The 24,436-nt window shown below is 35.3% G+C and overlaps 1 protein-coding gene across 8 annotated transcripts in view; it reads left to right on the top strand.

Annotated features, from left to right (window-relative positions):
- ZNF521 (zinc finger protein 521) overlaps positions 1-24,436 on the top strand; it is a 292,154-nt gene that overhangs the window by 202,554 nt on the left and 65,164 nt on the right. The gene's annotated exons all lie outside the window — the stretch shown is intronic.

The following is a 24,436-nucleotide window of genomic DNA, read 5'->3' as shown; positions in this document are numbered from 1 at the left end:
ATCTCTCTTCAGCTAAGAAGGGCACAAATAAGTCCTATGCAAATAATTACGTTGGATCAGCTTATGCCTAACATTTGTATATCATTGTCTAATTGAATTGAGTGTCTAATCTGATCCCAGGATTCATTATCTATTTCCCTGTCTAAGTCTTTCCCTCATTTATGTTTAGCACCCATCTGTCCCTCTTCCAAATGGTCAACTGTAGTCCCGTAAAAGGTTGCAGATTAGCCTCCCAATCTAGTATCATACAGCACAGCAATTTTGTTGACAGGGGAGCATTTGGATCTAGGCCTGTATTTACTACAGGATGAAGAGAGTTAAGAAAAAACCTGCTTTGAAAAAGTGCATGGCAGAACAGATTGTTTTTCTATCTGTCCTTGGCATAGATACAACTTTTCCCACCAAGAAGAGGAAGAAAAAAGTTAATGTGCTATTTATTCTGGACAAGATATTGCTACCTTTTCTACCAGTCGGAATAAAGCAATAAAAAGTTCAGTAAAAACATTTGATAGAAATTATTGACAGAAAAAAATTCTTTCTAACCCAAAGATTAAAAAGCAAGTATTATCTGATAATGGATTTGTTTTAATTTGTCATTGATGTATTTGATACCTGGTAGGATCAAAGAAAACGGAATCAAAGGGAGAAATACAAGCAGTTCTGGTTCCCTGAATATTGGCCTCTTTTATGGATGTAAAAATCTCAGGACTGGGGTGCTAAAATTTATTTGTACTGATGTTTGTTTAAAGATCAATATTAAATAAATTGGTCTGAAAGCTATAGTCATAAAGCAGCTGTCGGACTAATGTAATCCCACAATGCTATTTTGTCTACTGCTTGAAACCTGGTTAGCTGTGTACTTCTAATAACGTGAAAATCTAGTGAAAAAAGAAATAGCTGAACTGGATTTTTTTTTTTTTTGCACTTGGATTAATCTTGAAAGCAAAATATAGTTCTAGCTTTTTTTAGTTAAAAGATAGCATGTCATTTTTTATTTATTAAAATTTAAATGGTATGTGTACATTTTAACTGCTTTACTGCAGAAATAAGAGTATATGAAGCAGCATCGAAAACATGTTTTTCTTTGGCTCTGGACTGCTCCAAATGGCAGTCTATTTTAAATTTCAGAATAAAAATTGTGATTATGGGAGGGAGGCAGTTCAGATAGTTTCTGGAAAAAAATCATCCTTCAGGAATGGTCCTCATGTGCATATGTGTATATAAATGTCTGCATGTGCATATTTATGTATCTTTCCATTAAATGGAGTCACATAACTACAAAGCCAATTCATAGTCTATTCCTTACATTATTTCCCAAATTACCCTGGGGAACTTTGCCTTAATCACTCACTCCCAGGCTACCTACATCATAAGACTGGTATTGTAGGGATAAAGTGAGATGAGATCCCTATGCCTTGAACTCCTTGGGAAGACAGAGTAGAAAGGTAAGTATATAAATAAACAAACAATTGTTTATGTTTTTAATAAATTGATTGTATAGAAGCCAACAATAATCATATTTAAAACAAAACTGGTAACTATGACTTTGCTAGAGAAATCATATCTCAATGTCAAAACAAAACCACTATATATGCCTAGGAATTACTGTATTAACAACTTAGATCTATGCTGAAGGCAGTGACACCATTTTGTTGACTGGAATACAGTGTAAAAAAATCTACTCATTGAACTGCAGTCCATCCTTTTTCAACTTGCCACTGTCCAAACCTATTCAACTACTATTTGCAATTTACATAAGATGTTTCTGGTTTGCCTGGCACTTAGAGAGTTGAGTACAGACGAAGGAAAGAACTGCTGGAAATTTTTAGGTATTTCTAGTTTGCATCAGGTTTTGCTGACCTCATCTAACATTTCTTAACAAAGTCCAGTTATTATTTGGGATAAACCAGTGTGAAATCCAGTTGCATCATTGACCCGAATACTGGCAGGTATTTTATAATAATACCCTGGAAATAATAATACTCTTCAAATGGCATTTCCACAGATGTCAAAAAAACAGTCCAAAAGTCTTTTAAAATACCCAACTTTATTGTATCATGAGACTCACCCTAAGAAAATTTGAATAGTGTAGGAGTTTGAGAAGCTGTCAAAAAGCTTCTGAATAAAACACGTGATTTGCTTGTACATTACAGAGTCGTTTATCTAGAGTCCTCAAGGGACCCCTGAAATGTTCCAATAAACAGTTTCAGATGAATAAGAAAGTAAAGTAGTGGCCCAAGAAAAAAGTGTATTTCAAGGTTCCAAGCCCCTGAGAGCACTAAAGAGATACCAGTATCTTATGCATTGCATTCTGATTTTTGAAACATTTAGTATAAAGGTGCAAAGCTGCAACCTTTCACAGATCATTGACTAGTTCTTTTCTTTAAGGAAGCAGCGCTGAGCTCCCCTTAACTAATCGGACATTCAGGAAAATCTCATCTGACCATTTAAGGTTTATGCTCAGTTTAAGCTTTGTAACTTTAAAGCATTGTGAAATCAATCAGTAATTTTAAAGAGTCTAATCTCACAGGGCATAACCATGCCTTGTAAAACCAACTGACCTACATTCAGGGAAGGTCACTTAGACATGGGAATGACATATAGCATTTCCATGCCATTCCAAATGAATTAAAGAAAATTGTAGAGCTTCTAGGCTATCCATTTACTAAATGGTATTCATTCGTCCTGGCATAATCATAGATGATATTGGACAGGAAGAAAATATAATTGTTGAAATGGGTCCTTTTGGAGCAGAGAAGAACCAAATAGTGAAAAGGTTAGTATCCTTATTGATATCCAATATTCAGCGTATCCACAACTACATGCTAATATAAGCTTTACCTACTGTGTAAAAATACAGACATATGAATCTTTTCTCTACAAGTGAAATTCTATATCTGAGGGTTAAAAAAAATTTTTTTGCCAATTTTTGCATTACTGGCATGATTTTGAAACATTTCTTATTTATGGAGAAAAATACGTATGGCGAACCTATGGCATGAGTGCCAATGGTGGCACTCAGAGCCCTCTCCGTGGGCACGTGTGCTGTCGCCCCAGTCCTAGGCCTTCAGCTGGGTTTTATAAAAACTTTTCACTTTAGGCTTCTGCCGCCATGTACAAAAAAAAAAAGGTTCAATCAATCTGTCAATTTCAACTTCTGGCGGGGAAAAAAAAGATCTTGCAAAGTTGGAATTGATTGATTGAACTTTTTAGTTCCACCCAGTCTGCTGTTACCACTGCAGCCACGCCCACCCAATGGGCCACACCCACCCAGCACCCGACTATGCATAAGTGGGTTTTGGGTTGCGATTTGGGCACTCGGTCTCTAAAAGGTTTACCATCACTGCCTTAGAAGGACATTCAGGAAATTCTATTTCCTTTAAATTTAGTTTAAATTTTCCACTCATTTTTTTCACAAGAGCAGAATTTTTTTACATCCAGCAATAATTCAAATGCAAACAGTGAACACCTTGATAGCCTCCTCAGTGTGAATTGTTCATAAAATCATAAATTAATTTTCATGGATGTAGCACGTTCCCTTTCTCTGATTTTTGCATGGTTGTTCCAGTGCTAATGGGAAACTACTCTGTGGTTCAGATCCATTATCTCTTCTCTCCAATCTTTTCTTTTTTCCTTTGTAACTTCTTATTCTCACTCATTCTAGCTTTATCATCCTGTTCTCATCATGATTAATCTATCCATTTTTCTTTCCCTTAGATCATGACCTATTCACTACCAACATTTCCACCTTGTTCACTTGGTGTACCCCCCTGAAGGTCAATTTATGGTGACATATTTCTATTAGTCCTGATGTTTCACCTAAAGACAGACTTGCAGCCGAGTTTAAGGAAGCTAGCTATCCTGATAGCCCAGAGAAATATAAAGTTGTGCGACGAGTCGTATTGGGTGTTAAAGAGACGAAAGGAATGGAGCCGTTTTAACTTTTTCCATTTACTGTGACCACAAGTAGTAAAATTCCATTCACTACCGTTGCTATTGTAGCAAATAGCATTTGGGAAAGGAATGTGTATTTATTTAATTGAGGAAAATAGTACAGGAAAATGGTTCTTCATTCATACGCTTTCCATGCTGCAATTTGAATCTGGATTGCATTTCATGCAGGCAGGAATGTAGCAGGTAATAAGCCTGTGATTTTGAACCCTTCACAATGAGGTAGTTATGGTGGCTTTTTTCAGGACCCAAGAATCTTGATGCCACTTTAGAGATTAATGCATTTTTTTAATAAAAGATACTCTTGTGCATTCCTCTCCATTGCACCAGATACACAGGCTGGGCTCCCAAAGCAGGAATCTCACAGAATTTCTTCATTATTTTGTAGCATTAAATTTGTCTTGTTGCCTCCCTCTGGCAACATGATTAGAACTGAGCTCTTTCTGAGATCGTTTGGTGGTTGATATCACTGCCACCTGTATTATTATTATTATTATTATTATTATTATTATTATTATTATTATTATTATTATTATGTTTCTGAGGTGATTGCTCTATTTTGGATTATAATTGCCATAGACATTGTAATTTTCTTCTTCGGTATTTTTATTGTGATAACATGCAAGGAGTTTGGAAAGATTTGGTAATATGCAAGTTAAAAAATTAAATAAAAATTAACAAACCTAGGATACTGAAAAAAGTTGACAGTGATAAATAATAGCCACCTAGAATAATGTTTAATTAGAGGGCCACCTGGGAAATTTAAAAAAAGGGATGTAGAAAGAACCCAAAATTTCTGGGAAGGGAGAATCTTAATGCTGATCAGTGTCACTCTTCAAGGGGGTGAGTGGTTTCCTGTAGTTGGAAACCCTGTCTCCACTTCCATATAAAAAAATAGCTATGCTAGATCTTACTGCCTTTACATTCTAACTAATGACACAATAGCCATTTTCTTTATTGTAGCACTGAAATTTGGAGGTTTTTTCCCTAGAATATAGCAGGTATTTTGTAGCTGCAATGTATATGTAGGTACATAGAAAAAAGATTGCGTTAACAAGGTTGCTACTGAAAATCTAGCATAAATAAGTGCACGGAAAGGATAGTCTTCTGAGTTAATAAATTACAAATGCATCATTTACTATTTTCTTAACAAATACATCAAAGTTAAAGAAGAGATGTGGCTGATTGTGCTGAATTATTTCTCCAAGATAGATTCATCAAATCTCCCAGCTGTATAAAACGGGATTTACTAATGAAGTTCCCTATCAAAAAGAAAAGCCTAATTTTGATTTGGCTTAGGTAATGAACTTCTTTTTCCTGGTGTGATTATCTGCATGGGGTGGCTAAAAGAGTAGCAAGAGAGAGTGCGTTCACGGAAGCATTATGCAAAATGTCTTTTGTCTCTTTTTTGCTGGGATATATTAAATTTTCAATGTAGTCTATGTAATATAAAATTATGATAATGACTTTTGGCCCACTGTGAAGGCAGCTTGCTGGTCCTGAGCATGTGTGTCTGGCTTGAGCACTAGGATACACTGTGGGAGTTGCCTTTTCTATTAACAAACCTCTAGATACCTAATGATGAATTTTCTTTCACCAAATGTTCTCCTTTTGTCTCAAATACAAGCATTTTCTAAATTGCTTTTGAGAAAAACAAGAGAGGCAGGGAGGTCTGTGGCACTGACAGGGGATAGTAGAACAAAGCAAGTAATTCAGCAAGCATTCTGGTAATTATAAGGCAGCCACAAGGTTATTTCAGTGGTGAAAATATTTACTGCCTTATTGATGAAAGTGATTGAATTGCACTAGTGAAAGTACAAGCTGAACAATTGGTTCCTAAAACATCCATTTCAATGTAACAGTAACAATAAGATCACATATATGTGTCTTTGTGGAGTTGTTTATATGAAAGCTCACAGCCAGTATTTTGAATATTAGATAGACTAATATCTAATATCTATTACTGTAGACTATTTTAATCGGGTATACAACATCTGAATGTTATTTCTTAACAGCAGAATAGCCACAGTATACATTTTGTTGTTTCATTCTACAAAAGGTAGCATAGTCTATCCTTTTAGAAAACAGAGAATTCTTTAAAAGAAATACCCAAACTTTAAAAAATAGAAATTGAATCCACAAAATCACACTTGGGTCCCATTGAAATCAATATGAAAGTTATGATGATTTCCTAAATTCAGCTAATAATCTGGAACCAACGCTAAGCTGCATCTGATTTCTGTAATATTTTATTCTTTTTTTATAACTATTGCTTGTAAAGGTTCTGCATCCATAATATTCCCAATCTTGAGGCATTAGATTAAAATATCTTATTTGAGATTACAACATTATTGGAGCATTTCTTATATTTTTGTTATCATATAACTGTGTTATTGGTAAAGAATTGTATTATTTATTTCAGTATTTTAAAACAAATTATTGTTTCAGTAGAAATAAAGCATATGCACTTCATAAGCCAGAAGAAACATACTTATTATCCATGGGGTGATTGTTATAATGTTTATATACAATACAGCTTTTTATTTAAAATGTATTATCCAGACAGTTTGCTCAGTAATATTGTGAAGAATAAAAATGATTAAATTTTCAAATGATCTCTCCTTCAGTGAAAAATGTTGCTTAATTTTTGAAAGTATACAGATAGCACAAAGTAAACTTTATTCTAGAAGCAGTTCTGTTATTTCAAATCCCTCAACAGAACTAGTCTTATACTGAGGTTTTTGATTTTATGTATCAATGAATTGAGATTTTTTTTCTACCTTTTTTCCTACCTTTAATTGTCAAAACTATAGTATTATTTTTATACATTCCCAATCTTTACCATATGTTGTTTTTGTTCCAGAATATGGCACTACTGTTTTTTTTTTAAAAAAAAAAACAGTTTTTATTTTTTAAAAATAAAAAATCAGCACATGAAACTCTAGAAGATTATACTTGTTGAGTATGAAGGTAATTGTTGGCAGCTACTGCTGGGTTTTTGCATTTGGTTTTAATGTTTAATTCTGCATCTGCATTTTTTCAGCAGAACCAGACAGCAGCAGATGGGTATTAACTGCACTGCACATAGATTTTAGAATCTGGACACATTTAAGTTCACATTTAAGTTACTACTGGAGGACTATTTTCATGTAGATTTAAGAATGGTATATATAGAATTCTGTTAGTATTTTTATTTATTTATCAAATTTATAGAAATCATGCTGTGCAATGAACAGCAATCAAATAAAACTACAGTATAAAAACAATCATTATAAAATACAAACAATCATATTAAAAATTTTTTAAAAATTACCCCAACTTCCCTCTCTATGCACACATAATTATATTCATTCTAAATGTATTTCAGTATGGACTTCTGGAACATGCTATGTCTATATCCTAGCATTCAGAAAAGCTGAAAGAAATATTCATTCACATCAAAAAAAATTTTTAAATGCCTGTTGCCTTTACACATGTTTGCACTGGCTTCACAGATCTGCTCCATACCTACAGTTTGACATCCCAAAATATAAGACACACCCTCTTGAAAAGTTCATTGAGGGGTTTATTAGTGTTATTTTAAATAAAAGATATATTGAACAGATTGAAATCGATCTGAAAGAAAAAAAGTTGAAATTATTTTTAAAGCATGACTGACAAATTCATAAGAAAATAAAAAATAAAGGTCAATTTCATAAGATCTCTTTTATTTCATACATGTACAGCATTCTGATTTATATGAAATACCTTATAATTCAATATACATAATACATGAGATTAGTTTCATCATTTGTGAATTATTTTTTACCCTCATCTGGAACATCACACAAGTAGCAGTACCTAGAGCTTTTTTTCTCATAGAACGCCTCAAATGGAGTTCCGGAACTTTTTTGGGATGGAACCTTGTAGGGTAGGCAAGGTGGGTTGTATGACGTGTGAGTTCCAGCACCTTTTTTTTTTTTAAAGAAAAAAAGCACTGGGGGTACCCAAATAACAGAACACTTGGTCCTCTCCTGAAAAGCAATATCTTCCATTATAATCTTATGTTCTGACAATTGGCTAACCTATGACACTCAGGTTTCATCACAGTAGAGTAGAATATTGAATTCATGGACTTCAGCACTGGTACAGAAACTTAATTGTTCTCTGCTTGCTTTACTCAGGTAATAAAGCGAAATCCCCCCTCCAGCCCCCCAGTACACAAATGTGCATGTTTGCTCTCTCCCTTTCCTTCTCCTTCTTTCTCCTTAATTTACAAAACAGTTGCATATGCAAAAAAGGGAGAGAAACAGAGTTCTGTCAAAATACCTTTTCTTTTTTTTCCCTCCCTCTATTCATGTTAGAGAGAAAAAAGTAGCATTTATTATCCCATCCAGTTTTATCATCTTCCAGATAATTTAACTGAACTGATGCTACAGAGGATATGCTGACTGGCACTTTTCCTACGCTTAATGTGTTAACCAAAGCCAGTTGTGTCAGTTTTAACAGTTTTAGTTAAATTCCCATGACACTCTTAACAAACGTTGAAACCTCTGCCATGTCTTACTCTGACAGATTTCCCGCCGTCATTGCATACTTAAAATAAATGTCATCCCCAATCAAAAAGTTCATATTTTACTGACAATATAATTTGTTACTTTGTTCCTGTTTTATCTCTCTCCTTCTCCTCTATCTCTCCTACTCCTTTTATTGCACGATAATATAATCTAGTAGTAATATTTTTCATAGGGTTGTATGCCATATTTTATTGATAGAGTAAGATGTGAAAGTAAAATAAGCATGTACGTAAAATAAAAATATTTCTGATTTGGTATGTGATGAAGTTGTTCTCTGAATAGGCTCGGGAGATGTTGATTAAATTAATTAAGTTATGGGAAACCTTATTATCTGGGATGCTGAGATCAGGATATGCCTTGATCAAACTTCGGGAGATGTTCAAGTATTGAATGGTCTTCTCAAGCTTTTATGGGCTAACTTCCTTCAAGAAAAAAAACATAGGATATGCTTTTAGGAAAGAAACAGATACTTTACAGATTATATAAGTGAACACTACAGCTAGTAAAGGAAATAATTTGCAGTATTGTTATATGTATAAAAATAATTGGAATCATTTGCATTAATGTATTAATATATAATTAACTTATTTTCAAGCCTCAGTGAAGAATACTAGCCCAGCTTCCTGCTGCTGCCTATTCGCTTTTCAATCTGAAGCAGGGAGAGGAAGTCATGACTTCAGATATTCATGCCTATCTAAGTTTTCTCCATGGAAAGAACAATAGCACTTGAACAGTGTTCTGTAGAGAGAACCCTCTGGGTATGTATTTGTAGATACATATGTTCCATTCAATTATACTTGCGGAAAAGGGCTTGCACAAATACCAATATCTAGCAAATAAAGGTACTTTGTATTTTCTTGCATCCTCTTCATACATTCAGCTTTTGCAGGTACAAAGACTTCAGTAAAGCTCTAGATATTGTTTGGTTTGTGATTAGGTGGCATTGCTTAAATAATTTAGAAAGAAAAATATCAGAAAGTGATTGAGGAAGTAATGGAATAGGTAACATGTAAATTGAAGGAGATAAACAGTACTGTCTTGATTCCCCTAGTTGTCATTTGTAGCAGCACAGTTTTGCCTTACATTTTCATTTTTCCTATGTGAATATTTCTCTAGTGCAATAGATTTGACTTGAACTTGTCAAGTTATTGTTAAGGGTTTAAAACATAGTAGAACTCTGGAAGAACAGATGAGTTGACATTTGATTGTATTGGTTTATTATTTTACACTGTATTATGCCTATGGGTCACTGAACTAGCCTGGAACTTTGATTGGTCACAATATTGTTAATCCATAAAATCATGCATTTTCTAAAGTAAAAGCACTGTCATTTTATGTATTCCATTTAAATCACTGGCTTTGGATTTAATGCAATATTTTTAATTGTCACTACTGCCACCATCCCTCCCTTTTTTTATCCCTTTTCCTCTCCCTCTTTTGCCTTATTTCTCTCTATCACTGAGAGAATAAGAGAGGTGGCTTTCACAGCAGCTGGTTAATTTCCCTGGCTTCACACTACTGTTTAATGATCCGTTTCTCTTGTGCCACCTCTCTCATCTACTGAAAGATAGGTACAAATTGTACCTATAAAAATTATAAGGCAACTGTAGGTTACCTTTTTTTTTTTCAAAATTGTGATTACCTGCACTGAGCATTAGTACTATTTTCTTTTGAAAGCATTTCAAAATTAGTCACAACAAGCCATTGTCCACCCACGCAGAATGTTTAGATGTGAAGATTTTTATAGTTTGGGCATTTGGCAGACTGGTTGTTTTTGAGAATGGAAGTTGAACTCCGTTGAGATGCCATCAACAACCGTATGGCTATTGAGACAGCTTGTGAGCCACCACATAATGGTTTGAGCTTCTGGCATGTCTCACTGTCAAAAGCTTTTCTGTTTTTTTCCTGGATATAACATAAGACCAAGCATGTCATTGAGGCTGCATCAATATCCATCTAAGTCTAACTCATGAAGACCACACACAGTAAAAATTAGATGGTGGTTGCTCCACATAGTGGTTATAATATGCATAACAGCTCACCAGATGTAACACTCCATTTTGTGAACTCCACATTCAGATAATTCCATTTTGACATAAAGTTCTTTTGAACGCAGGATGTTCATTTTTCGCTTGATCTCCCTGAAATAGTCACCCAATTGTTTGTGTCAAGGGCAGTCTGACTATTTCGTTTGAGGAAAAAATAAATAGTGTTCATTTCCTGCAGGGTTTATGAATCTCTTCAGTAGGTTTGATGAGGGGGAAGAGAAAATACCTGATACAGAGAAATCATGGCAAAACCCACAGGAAAAAACATAGTTTTCATTATGAAGACTGAACAAATTAAAAAGTCTGTTAGGGCAATTAGTAAACTGAAAATATCTATGAAATTCATTGAATAAATTGTTCCCTTATGAGTTCTACACCCTGCTACACATGAAAAATAAAAATCCAGTCTTCTAACAAAAAACCCCACACATTCCTTTCAGTGATGGTGTAATATCAAAATTTCATTAACATAGATAAATTATACTCTTAGTCACCTTTTTTTTGTATAATGCTTGGATGGCAAAAAAAGAGCAATCCTGAAACACTATGTCCACACACCGGCATTTATATGTGCATATCCATTGTGCATATCCATTCATGTCTCCAGTGTCATGTATTTATGATTTTTAAAAATCTGAGTTAGTTATTATTTGATTGTTTATTTACTATATTGTTATACTAATTCTGAAGATCAGTAACAATTGAATGTGGTAATTGACAGAATTTGAAAGCTACAATGAAAATTATAGTAGGAATTAAAAACACCAGGCAGTTTCAGTCTGTTTATAGCTTTATAGCTAGTGTCTCCAAATATGTTATAATTCCAAAATTCTCAGCAGGCTTGGTAATGGTAGCAATTCGGGATGTACTATTCAGATGCACCATATGAGATGACTGTTTTCCCCAATAAGTATATATGTGCTGTGTGTGTGTTTTAAAACAATCTTCAGAAATTCCTCAAGGTTTAATTTTGACAGCCTTCTTCTAGAACAGGGGTGTCAAACTCGCAACATCACGTGACGTGTTGTGACATATCACGACTTTTTTTCCATTGCTGGCAATGGGGTGGGCATGGTTTCTCCATATGTATCCAGCCTGGAAGCCGGCAGTTTGACACCCCTATTCTAGGCATCTAGCAAAAGACAGAGAGAGTAAAAGTAGCTTTTAGGTTGTAAATTGAAAATTGATCCAATGGAACTGAAAGATCATAGAAAAGATGGTCAGTGATAAGCACAGCCAACTAATTTTTACTTTTCTTCTCCTTTCCTTTCCTGAACACCCAAGGGCTGAAATGTAATTCTTAAGATTTAACTATGTGCTGATTTCATAAATAATTGCTTCAATAAAATTATATATATTACTATACTTTTTCTGCTAGGGGGAAATAGGGCTTAATAAACCCCATTCATGAGTACCTGTGAGCAGGCAAAGAAGGAAGTGACAAAACAGACATTTCAACAGAAACTCCACCTCTTTTCAGATTGAATCATAATATCTTATACTAAGTGCAAATGGGGCAGAGCTTGCATTGTGATGTCAAAATTCATATTTCATCATTTGGTGAAATCTCAGTTTACTGTAAGTACGCCTGCCCGAGCTCTAGAGTTAGTCCACTATTTTAGGGTGGAAATGACAAGCCTAACAAGATCATATGTTCAGAATAAACACAGACCTATTTTTTCCTCTCATCTCTACTTTGGGAAGCAGGAGAGCCCAATGTGGAGCTGTCTGAAGGGAAGACACTTTGCCAAGTTCAAACCAGAGAGAGTGTGAGTACACAGTCTGGACTAGCATAAATTTATTATCAAGGGTGGGGATTTGAAGCCAACTTTTAAAATATTGTAGTTAGGGAAATTTATGAAAGATTATCTACATGTATTAATGTTTTAATGGGTACACAGATTTTATGAGATATTTTGAGTCAGTTTAAACAATAAGACTGAGGCTCTTTTATGGAGTAGCATTCTAGTTCTAAGGTGTGTTTTTTTTTAAATGAGAAAGTTGTTACCATTCTCTTATTATGAATAATTTCAAAGATCAATTTTCCTGGTTTCTGCTGATGAGCTTCCACTAAGTCAGCCATGCCTTTCCCTTTTATCTCTTTTATTCATATGTACTAGCATAAAACCCAGATATACAAGAAGAGTTGCAATACTTTCTTTGCTTTACTGTTCCATGTGCAGTCTTAGATATGAAACATTGTCTACTTGCAAGAGTATTATTAAAAATTAAGAACACAATCTCACAAAAACAAAATAAAAAAATCAAACCTATTCCCTATATTGGGAGTTTTTCCTCCTCCTTACTCATCATCCTAAAATTAATTAAGGATATATTTTTTAAGAAACTCTCTTGGGTTATGTCCCTTATTCCATAATCAAATAATATGTGATAGATTCAATTTTTCTCCCTCCTAAGCAGGAAGGCATTATTTCTGTAGAAGTCAACCCCAAAAATAACAGCATTCTAGTATTAGAACAGCCCAAACTTGCATCTCCTCATAATACTCAGGTATTTATATTTGGGCATAGGTTTTTACTGTCCTGTAGATATTCTTAATGATTACAACAGTTTGGTGTAGTCATTAAGGTATCAGACTAGAAACCCAGAGACTGAGAGTCCTAGTCCTGCCTTAGGTATAAAGCCAATTGGGTGACTTTAAGCTAGTCACTTTCTCAGAGTCCTAGGAGGGAGGCAGTGGCACTTCTGAAAACCTTGCTATGAAAACTGAAGGGACTTTATCCAAGCAAACGGACATAATTGAATAAAAGGAAAAAAGAAGTTCTTATTGGTCAGTGGAATCAGTAATCAGAGTTTAAAAATCCAAATGACTACTAGATGGCAGCAAAGATGGCTGAACTATTCCTAGCATATTTGCATTTTGTGTTCACCACTATATGTTGCAGATCCTCAACAATGCTACCTATAACCCAGTCAGCAGCTTCACACTACACCTACTATTTATTCTCTTTGCTATTCTCCACATCAGCAACTCTGGAGGTATGTAAATGCTAAAATCCAAAATAATAAAATGGACTATACTGTACCACTCCAGACAACAATTAAAAGAGAAGATGAACAATCAGTTGTACAGTAAAATACAAAAGTAACTTTTTGGAAAAAGACAGCAGACTAGGGAAGAGGTACTACTCTAAGCATCTCTCTTTGTTCTGATGCTTTGATTTATAGAGTCTATCTTGGGTATCAAGAAAATTAAAAATTAAAAATGTATAAACATTTTTATTTTGAAGTGGTATAGCCATTTTACTACTGTATTCTAATGAAAGTACAAAGCTAGTCTCTGTCATTATGGATTGTCTGAAAGCAGCTAGAGCTCCTGCCTGTCTGGGCATTTTACTCTGAAAATGCCAACAGGTATTTGAAGGAGTTTTGTTAACCCTGTTATATCCTCCTGTCATAGGTATTTTATGTACATTTCCTGTTGACCATTAATCCTGTGTATTTGCAACTTTCATCCTTCAGTAGTACTCAAGAAAGATGAAAATAATTCAAAGTTAACTGATTTTGTTGAATCACAAAAAATACATTCTATCCTTTCACATTTTAACATACCCCTACAGTTGTTTACAACTGTATATGAGCATAAAATGATTGTGTTGACATATAGATTAAAAAGTGTCTGAGGAATAACAGATATTGTTTTGTTACATAAATATAAAAAAAAAATAACCTTGCTAGTGGTCTTTCAGTGATTAAAGTTGCTTTCCTGGTTAATAACCCTGCTAAGAAACAGGAAATGCAATTTCCTCAGACCTTTCCTGAGGCTCTCCAATCAGCCTGGTCCTCTGAGAAGTTCCCTACTGTATATTCCTTCATCAACATGGCATTCCTCAAGAGGCCAACACAGACTCTGTTAAAATTAGCTGTGTTCCATAATAGTGACAGGAGCTGCCTTTTCCCTAGAGAAGTAGAGTGATGTGGTGTTGCTTCATATTGGAATGAAATCATCTCTTTAATTGCAGAAAATATTTTCACTATTTGTTAATTGATAAACAAGGCTCATTCAGTCAGAAAGCATATTGATACAGAATTTCCCACTACTGAATATCTCTCTCCTCTGCAGCCATTACTACAGATGTTACATAGGTATAGTCCTTTTGTATAGGGGCTTATTGAAGGAACCTGAAGAAAGTTGTGAAGACTGCATTGCTCGTGTTCAAGTGAATGTCTACCAAGAAGGAACTTGGTTGCATTCCTATTTATCACTATTGAAAAGAGCATGAGGAATGGTTGAACCTGACTGAATTATATCTTTTCTTCTTAAGATGTATTTTTAAACCTCTAAAACCTGCACCTGTAAAGACTGCAACTGATATAATTTGGAGTTGAAATAAATGCCACTTAAAAGTGTACAAAAAATTGAATTCAAACTACTCCAAGTTTAAAATGCCATGTTTCAGGCACAAAGCACATTGTTTTGAGTGTGTGCAAACTATTTTTATCATTTTGGAGATCAAACAACTTCTAAAATGATGAAAAGAGCCCGTTTTGTACTCCAAACTACTGTTTTGCACCCAGAATAGGAGTTTCAAATAGGATTCAGATTTCTAGCATCACTGTATTATAGTTTAAACACAAGACTAGATTATCATTAAGCTAATTGAAATTGTAATAATTCAAATAATACTTAGGTTCCTATTATTGAACAAAACACAATAACTGCTTCTTTATTCCCTGGTATGATAGTCATAGTGATTGATGTTCAAAGCAATAAACTACAGTAACATATTTTCAGCAAGAAGAATGGTTTATAACTGGTTGACACATCACTAAGTTACAATGTAGTTTGCTTCATTTTAATCCTACATAATATGTGAATTCTCTCATTATAATTTATTAATTATGGTTTCTAGTCTAGTTTTATAAGTTAATCAGGCCTTTATGGCCTATTCTCCCAAAAGATGGTTTAACAAAATGTATGAACTAGCTTATGATTTGTAGCACATAATTCAGCTCTGCAATTGGCTGGATAATATTTATTGGAATTTTATTGAAACATATTTATGGTGGCTAAATTAGGAAGTGCTGCCCTATGTTGTATCACCTTCTGAAAATCATAGATACTATTATTATAAAAAAAATTGTCAATGGACTGTTACATTGCTCATGATTTCATGTGTACATGGCTGTTTGTTTATTTGTTTAATTTATATATTGCCAAACTGACTAATAACCTCAGAGTGGTTTGCAACCATAAAACCAAGAACTGCAATTAAATTAGATTAAATTAAACTTCCCCAAGACAATAGCAGGGCTAGTATAAATAGTTTGATTTATAAACATAGTATATGGGAACTAGAATGTGATCGAAAATAAAACAGCTTTCTTAATGGTAGCACTCTTCAATTGTGTTGTACTACATTTTCCAGAATTCCTAGCCAAAATAGCAAAATGTCTATGCTTGAGCTGGAGAAATGGGGTCCAATATAAATGAAAACAGTTGAGGTTAATCAGTGTACTGAAGATTGCCATAGTCATGCTCATTAAGTTCCTTAACTTCTTCATTATCTTCAGAGAATCAAGGTATGTTACAACTGCATTCATGCATCACATTAAGCATGATTTGTATAATATATTGAATGAATAAAGCATAGTTGTGTTTGCAGTGATTTGGAATCACACAATATACAAGATGAAAATCTAACAAAGTATGCTATGGTAGTGCCGTTTCTGAAGTTAAACACATCTTTGGTTTTATTGGTAAGGAATATTGCAAATTGCACTCAACACATTTGGACAAACATTGGCAAAAGAAAGCTCAGGACTGTATTGATTGGAAACATGCGGAAAAAGCCGCCATCCTGCAGTGGATAGACAATGGCTAAAATGATGATGATGAAGTTGTGGATATGCAGTTTTGTTTTGTTTACTTCACATAATGAGTAATAAATAGTATAAGCTTGAAATCTGAGGGCCATGTGGATACACACACCTGAGAGCATATATTTTGTACATAAGAGTTATAGAACTAGATTTGATTCCTTTAAAAAGATTCCACAATGGAATACATTGTTTATTAGAGCAACAATCTCCGCATACAGTTTTGAGAATTCGGTGTAAAAGGATTGGGAACGTGCTTGCTTTGTGGAGGGTTTTTTTTCCTCTCTCTCTTTTTCTCCCTTTCTCTCCCTCCCTTCCATGTCACTTCTGTCCTTTTATGCATGTTTCTATTACAACTAGCAAGAGACTGCTGTCATGAGAGAAACAGTAAAAAAAAAATCCTGAGTATAGTGAAATAATTTAGCTGATAATTCCCTACTGTATAATTTTCTGCGCTTCCTGCTAGCTGACCTTGTGGGCTCTTGTCAGGTTGCTAAGGGAAATCCAGTGGGGTTCCTGCTCTGCTCTTCTACTTTTAAAGAAGTATTACAGGGTATGGGAGGATGTTTGTGTCAGCTTAATGATGCACATAGTTGATCAAATGGCATTGTGAAATTCCATATTCTAGTATTAGCAATAGCTACAAGAGACATTGATTTTTCTCTCCTTTCCAAATATATCACATTGAAGTCTAATCTAACTAGGTGCGGCCAAAAAAATAAAGAGGCTTAATTGAAATATTAATGGGAAATTATTTAGATTGGAATAGAGAGGCTCTTGAGATTCATCATAATGTTTCAATACTGCAGAGTTAAAGAATGTATGTATGTATGTATGTATGTATGTATGTATGTATGCATGCATGCATGCATGCAAGTCTTGGCATATTTGGGTCTTTTCCCGTGTAAGATTGAGAGTATCTTGGCGACGTTTCGACAAGGTCCCACTCGTCGTCATCTTCGGCTTTGTGCTTGTGCAAGCAAAGTGTGATCGGAGCTGCCGTCTCTTCATAAATATTGGTGGGGGTGTGTGGAGTGCTGGCTTAGTTGCTGTAGGTGGGTTGGTTGGCTGTGTTGGAGTTATTGTTTGCAGATTGTTCGGCTGTTTCGTAACATCCTGAGTAGCTGAGGTGCTGGCTGTGTGCCCATTAGTCTTTTGTGGGACCTTGTCGAAACGTCGCCAAGATACTCTCAATCTTACACAGGAAAAGACTCAAATACACCAAGACCTGAATACCTGTACCCGTGAAAATCTACGAAAACAAATAGTGTAACATTTTTCATCTTTTTCAGCCTCACAATAATAATTATAACATTATTTAATATTTCCATTTCATCAGCGGTGAACCAAGGCAAAATTGTGGTGTCCTTGGTGCTCCTATCTTTAGTTTGGTTATTTGCTTGAAGACATTTCATTACTCAGCTATGTAACATCATCAGGGTTAGGAAGTAGGGGGCTTGTTCCCTTTTATATACAGCAGCATGGCCTGCCAGTTTAGGGGGGTTCCCTTCCCCTCAGTAGTCCTTTGATTAAGGTATTGTTTTCTGCTTGATTGTTTGCCAGGTGTTAATCCTGCTTATCTGGGTGTTGGCTGCTGGAGACGATGTGTTGTAGTCTTTTTGTTTCCTTCTTGGTTGTTTTATTATCCCTTTTGAATGGCATGCAAATATGATTTATCTCTTTGTGTCTTTTATGGCTGATTTGTCCTAAGGCCAAACTTCCAGGAATTCTGTAGCATTTTTGTATTTAGCTTGGTGTAAGATGCTTGATTTCCCAATTGAAGCTGTGAAATTAAGGAATTTGTATTGTATCTTTTGACTGCTAATTGGTGTTCATGAATGCACTTTGCTAATCTTCTGCCTATCTGTCCTACATAGTGCTTGTTACAGTTCTTGCACTGTATGTTATAGGTTAGCAGTCCCCAACCTTTCCAGCATGGTAAACCAGCGGGGGGGGGGAGAGAAGGGGATAGCTCTGTGCCACTTGCACAAATGGAGCTTAATGAGCTTGTGCACGCACCTGCCACTTGTGCGACTGGAGCTGCACACACATTCACCCGCTGCTTGCACACCTCAGTTCCAAACCAACCATGGCCCACTAGTGGGCCACAACTTGTGGGTTGGGAACCTCTGTTATAGATGACTTCTGTTTTTTTCTTCTAGGGCCTACTGGGTCTTTTGATTTACTTAAAGGGCTTTAGTTGGTTTGTGTTCTATGATGATGCTATGTGTTTTAATTGTCTGTTGATTATTTATGAGATCTTTTTAGTGTATGGTGGTGTTATCCTTTTCATAACTTGTGTTGGTTGTGCTGCTGTGGGTTCAGCAGTTAGGCACTTATTAATAAAGTTGTGTGGGCATTATTTTGTTGGAATATGTTCTATAGGTGATCTGTTTCTTTTTTCTGATCTTCTAGGTTGCTGCATGCATTTATGTTTGTCTGAATATTGTTCTTACACAAGTCCTGTTGTGTCACATAGACACAGTCTCTTAATTCTTCTATCATCACTTGCTGTTGTGCACCTTTTTCTGCCTTTGCAAGTGTGGTTTTGTAGTGACTGAGTCTCCTTATACCTCTTCAAAAACTTAGAAATGTCACCTTTGGTTAAGTTTCCAACAATTTTTCTTCTAATTTTTTAATAACTGTAGCCTTGTTCACTTAATAATACTATTTTACATCACTTTCTGGGCAACCAGTCAACTCTTTGCACCATTACTTTAATTTTATTACGTTTTACAAGCTCAGTAAATGAAAGAACATAAAAAACCAACCAACTTGATAGCGATCACATAATACACTGACAAATGTCCTCCTCTCAGTTTCAATACATGACATCAATAACTGAATCCTACTATGATCTGATTGGCTCATTGCCAAAATAAGATGACACCTGATTGGCTCTCTAAACACTCATGCTCATTGGCTACAATGAGCTACAATCAGATGAAGGAAAGCTACCTGATATCAACTTAAGCAAGTTGTGCTTCCTTTTTCTGGTTATTTGGCTGTAACTTTTCATAGAATACAGATAATTGAACAAACTTTGTTGCATTACATTCTTGATTAAATTATCTTTCCACTGATATATAATTTTATTGTACTATTCCAAAAAGAAGTGGTGTTATTGGCCATCAAACCTCAAATGTACACTTTTCCCAAAAGGTTTCCACAATTTTGGCCACTATTGTATTTATTTATGCTTATCTTGCTCTTATTAGTTTATTAGTTTTATAAATAACTTAAAGTGGAAAACATACCTAATACTTCTCTGTCCTCCTGTTTTCCTACCACAACAAACCTGTGCGGTGGGTTGGGCTGAGAGAAAGAGAGTGACTCGCCTAAGATTGTTGGGGGCAATGTAAATATATATATATACGTTGCTTACTGGTGTACACCGCTTAGAGAGTGCTTGCACTTAAAGCGGTATATAAGCCTCATAAATAAATAAATAAATAAATAAATAAATAAATAAATAAATAAATAAATAAAGTCATCCAGTCACCTTTCATGCCTAAGGCAGGACTAGAATTCAGTCTCCTGGTTTCTAGCTTGGTGCCAAACCCACTAAAAAAATTGGCTCTAAATTAATTATATCCAAAGTATTTAAGAAATTAAGGTATTTGACAGTCATATGTTCATAAATACTTCACAGCAGTTTTGGGCATGTTGATATTCCCTTGCTTTCCAAGCCACACAACTCATGATCAACCACAAGAAGCTCAATTTCTGTTCACAAGAAGCAGGTATTCAGAGGACAAGCAAGATTATGCCCTGATTGTAGAGCGCTGGGGAAATCAGGAGATTCAGGCAGTTCAAATGAGTATAAAGATTTATTGCAAGCTTAAGCTACAAGAATCTGACCAACTAGCAGTTAAGGGAAATGAGCAGGAGATAAGAGAGGCATTCAGTGTGGGTGCAGGGTCTCGAGACTTATGACACATTTGACCCCTCCCTTGGGCTCAGCCTGATCATCTCCTACACTGATTTCCTCTTTTACTAGATAGATTTTTATCAGCCAGACCCTGTCTCCTGGCTGTTGATTTCACAGTGGTGCTGTATCACTCACGAAATTGTTCACAGGGACGCCTAACCTACCATAAATCCTCACCTGGAAACCATTTTTATTTCATTATAGTAAAGGAACACTACATAGAGATTCATCCTTTTTTTTCTGTGCAATTTTCTCCAGCCAGAAAAGTTTGCCTGCACAATGTTTACAGGCAGTAATAACAATTGATTTGCGTATAAATTGTTCTTAGGCAATTATAAGGAATTGATCTAGCCAAGCTGGGGCTATAGCATTGAGTGTTTTGCAGCTCTTGTTACCTCTGACCTCATAACTACAGCAGTGACCCACTGGGAAAAGAAAAAAAAGTCTTGCCTCTCCAGATAAGATTTTAATTTTAACTTATAGGAGATATAGAAAAATAACCACTGAGGTTGTCATTTTAAAAAGTCATAATTGCATAAGGAAACCTTTCTCAAATTGCTATATACTGAATAGTGGTAGGTTCAAAACAAGGGGGCTTTCCCTTTTCTGGTTTACTTTTGTTGTAGCCTAAATGCATTATAGTAGGAATTGCATCAGTTGGCTTTGCAAGTCAGCTGTCACAAGAAGAATATGCTAATAGTCATGATTAAATATCATTAGTCTATGTGACACAGGAGCAGAGATGCTGGTGTTTTTCTGGGGCAGCTCTGGTTAAAATTCATCCATAGTAGCAAATTACATCTGTTATAGATTAAGCACAGTCATTTTTGACCTACGTTCTATTGCATGTTCTTGAATTCCTGTCAATAAGCTTATGCCTTATAGCTATTGATTTTTGCCGGCCTTTTGCTTAAGAACAAAAGAAGCACTCAGTGACTGAAGCTGGGAAACTATTGTTCTTGGTTTTAAAAAAATTTTTTTTCAGAAATTCTAAATGAAAGCAGCCAAGTTAGTAGGTTTCTATATGTATGTATTTTTAAGGGAATCTGATGCCTTCATTTATTTATTCTTTGGAATTGCCTCTGTCCTGCACTGAAATAGGGTATCTACCCAGAAAAGGGGGGAGTGATGAGTGCCATTTGTGTATGCAGTAGAAGTCTTTCTTTTTTTAAAAAAATGTTAGTACTTGTGTGTTATTAAGCAAGGTTATTAAGCAGGAGAGCAGTTACCTTTAAACATTTAGGTGATGAACCTCATTTAATTAAGCAGAATATACTTTAATAATTCTGAAAACAGTGTAAATAATTGGAAAATAAAACCTTCTGGTAGTCTATTGCATATACAGTCTACAGTTTATTCAACTTATTGGCTTGTTCTCCATGGATTTGGGGTTCTACATGCTGTCCCTCATGTTGAGCCATCTTTCATTCATTGTACTACAGGCAACCAATTTCTATACTATTGCTATAATGTTATCATTGGGCAAATCACTCATGAGATACCATACAGAAATCCTGGTTGAGTAATAAGGTTAAACTATGGTTTGTAACTGAGGATAATTTCACACCACAAAGGCAGAAATCTCTGCTTTGATCAGAAAATTGTTGCCCTAAAAGTAGCACATTCCTCCTGCTATTTCCTAATAAGAAAATGTTTGTGAACCCCAGTTCTTGTATTATCTACCTCAGGCATGTCAAACTGCTGGTCCACGGGCCGGATGCATCATACTGAAGCCACGCCAACCTCATTGCCAGCAATGGGGAAAAAGTCGCGCAGCGTCACATGACGTGGTGCGACATCACATGACGTCGCGAGTTTGACATGCCTGATCTAGATTGCTGCACATTTCAACTAATATAGCTTTTATCTTCATATCTACGAACTAATACGAGTAATTGTTAGTTCTCTAACAGTGTTCTAACTAAAATTGATCTTTTAGCTCTTTTTATTATTACAATTCAATGCATAATGACTTCTCACTTTGTCTGTATATATCATAAATTTGAACTTGTGATTTGTAAAACAAAGTGGAAGAAAATAATTTTATGCACAAGGAATCGTATGCTTTATCCAAGGTTTAGAACTAGTAGTCCAACTAGGTCAAACCTTCATGGTTAATGATGAGGAATACTGCAGATGAGGTTCAACATCTTGAGAAATATGTTATACTTTTTCAGCCACTGGAATTTCCAGTGCACTTTGTATTTTCATATAGGCAGATGTGCTACATAAAAGACAAGAGGTAACTTCAGAATTCCCATAATCAACTATTTTTGCATACAGGTGGTCCTCACTTAACAACCACTTGTTCAGCAACCATTTGAACTTACAACAGAACTGAGCAAGTGATAGTTAGGACTGGTCCTCATATTAAAGACAGCACAATGTCCCTATGGCCAAGTCACTGTATAATCTTCTGGCTTCTCTCAATGGTAAAGCCAACAGAAGGTCATTAGCCGCAGTCATGTGAGGTCTTTGCTTAACTCTGGCCATTGAAACTGCTGTCATTAAATGGTGCAGTCACATGGTTTTTTCAACTTACAACCACATCATTTAATGACTTAGTTTCCGATCCCAATTAGCATTGTTAAGTGAGGATTACCTGATTCTCTAAAAGTGGTATGTTATTTGTCTTTCATTATTTGAGATTGTTGTTTGCCACACAGAATCACCTCTGGTGAGATGGGCAGCTATATAAATTAGGTAGGTAGGTAGGTAGGTAGGTAGCAGTTGGGTGTATAAAGAACAACCTTCCAAACACTCTGTCTCAACTATAGGAGGCTTTCCCCCAAAACCTTTACTTTAGCGGTTCTCAACCTTTGTGTGACGGCGACCCCCGTCACACGGATGCGGCGCGCATGCACGGCGGCGCCCCCATGCACAGCACGCATGCGCAGCAGCGCCCCCTGAGGGGGAAAAATGGCAGATCGCATTGTTTGGTGACCCCCGTAAAATGGTCGTTCGACCCCAAATGGGGTCACGACCCATAGGTTGAGAACCGCTGCTTTACTTGGTGTTATCCCATTATTTCTTAAAGCTTGGCAATTTGCAAGGACCACTTTTGAGTATGCTTATTTATAATTATGAGTTGAAGTGATTTTAAATTCCTTTTTGCTACCTCATTTAATCATACTCTGGCATATTTTAGGTTTGATCGGGCATTTTATTTTATATACATTCGTTTAATTATATAATACATCTTCTAATCATATATTATCATCTGAATCCCAATTCAGTAGAAAGCCATGTATGTGAATACGTATTAATGAACTATTATGAGTAAATGTGACTGCAAAATGAGAGACCTATGAAAACCCATTATTTCACATCAATCCAAGATATAGATTATAATTCGTTCAGAAAAGAATGACAAACGATCCTGCATCACAGGATTACTTCGTATATATTGTTGTTCCATTTTTAACTTAAAGTGCACTGTGCATTGTTGCAGAGATATAACTTGAATCTCAAAATGACAAACTGAAATTTAGCATGTCTTTGAGATAGCATTAACATTGTTACTGGTTTTATGACAGAATTTGATTTATAGACTTCTACTATCCCAAACATGCAGATGACACATAAGGTATATCAGCCTAATATGGCCAGCTAAATACAAATACTTATATTAACACGCCCAAATTATAGAATAAGGAGATACCAAGAAGTTTTCATTTCATAGTGAAGTAGTATCAGGTATTATCCCTAAAGCCTTGGGTATGAGACTTAATATTTAAGAGTATAAAATTCTTTGTGATGTTTTGGATTTTGTAGCTATTGTGGGCAGCATTTTAGATTCATTGAACCAATGCTCTTTTCCTTCTTTGTACTATATTTGGCTTTCTTTATGAGCTCACTAATATAACAGCTGATATAAACTTTACTTTCAGCATACATGAAACTGTATAGCTCAATTATATTTGTGTCTACTCTTGAAGAAGAATATATGTTATTTAAGGTAGCATAATAATTAAAATAGTTTTATTGATTGCCTGGTGATATTTTCTTATTCTGGGCAAGATAGTAAATTTTTATTCTAATATCTCTAGGTGTTATATAATATTATTTTTGATCTCACAGCACTGCTGTGGAGGTATGATTACAAAACC

The sequence above is a fragment of the Crotalus tigris genome, unplaced genomic scaffold (genome assembly GCF_016545835.1).
Source record: "Crotalus tigris isolate CLP2741 ecotype Arizona unplaced genomic scaffold, ASM1654583v1 scf7180000024382.2542628, whole genome shotgun sequence".
Lineage (NCBI taxonomy): Eukaryota > Metazoa > Chordata > Lepidosauria > Squamata > Viperidae > Crotalus > Crotalus tigris.
Note: the sequence above shows the minus strand (reverse complement) of the source record. Positions and strands in the feature narration are given on the sequence as shown.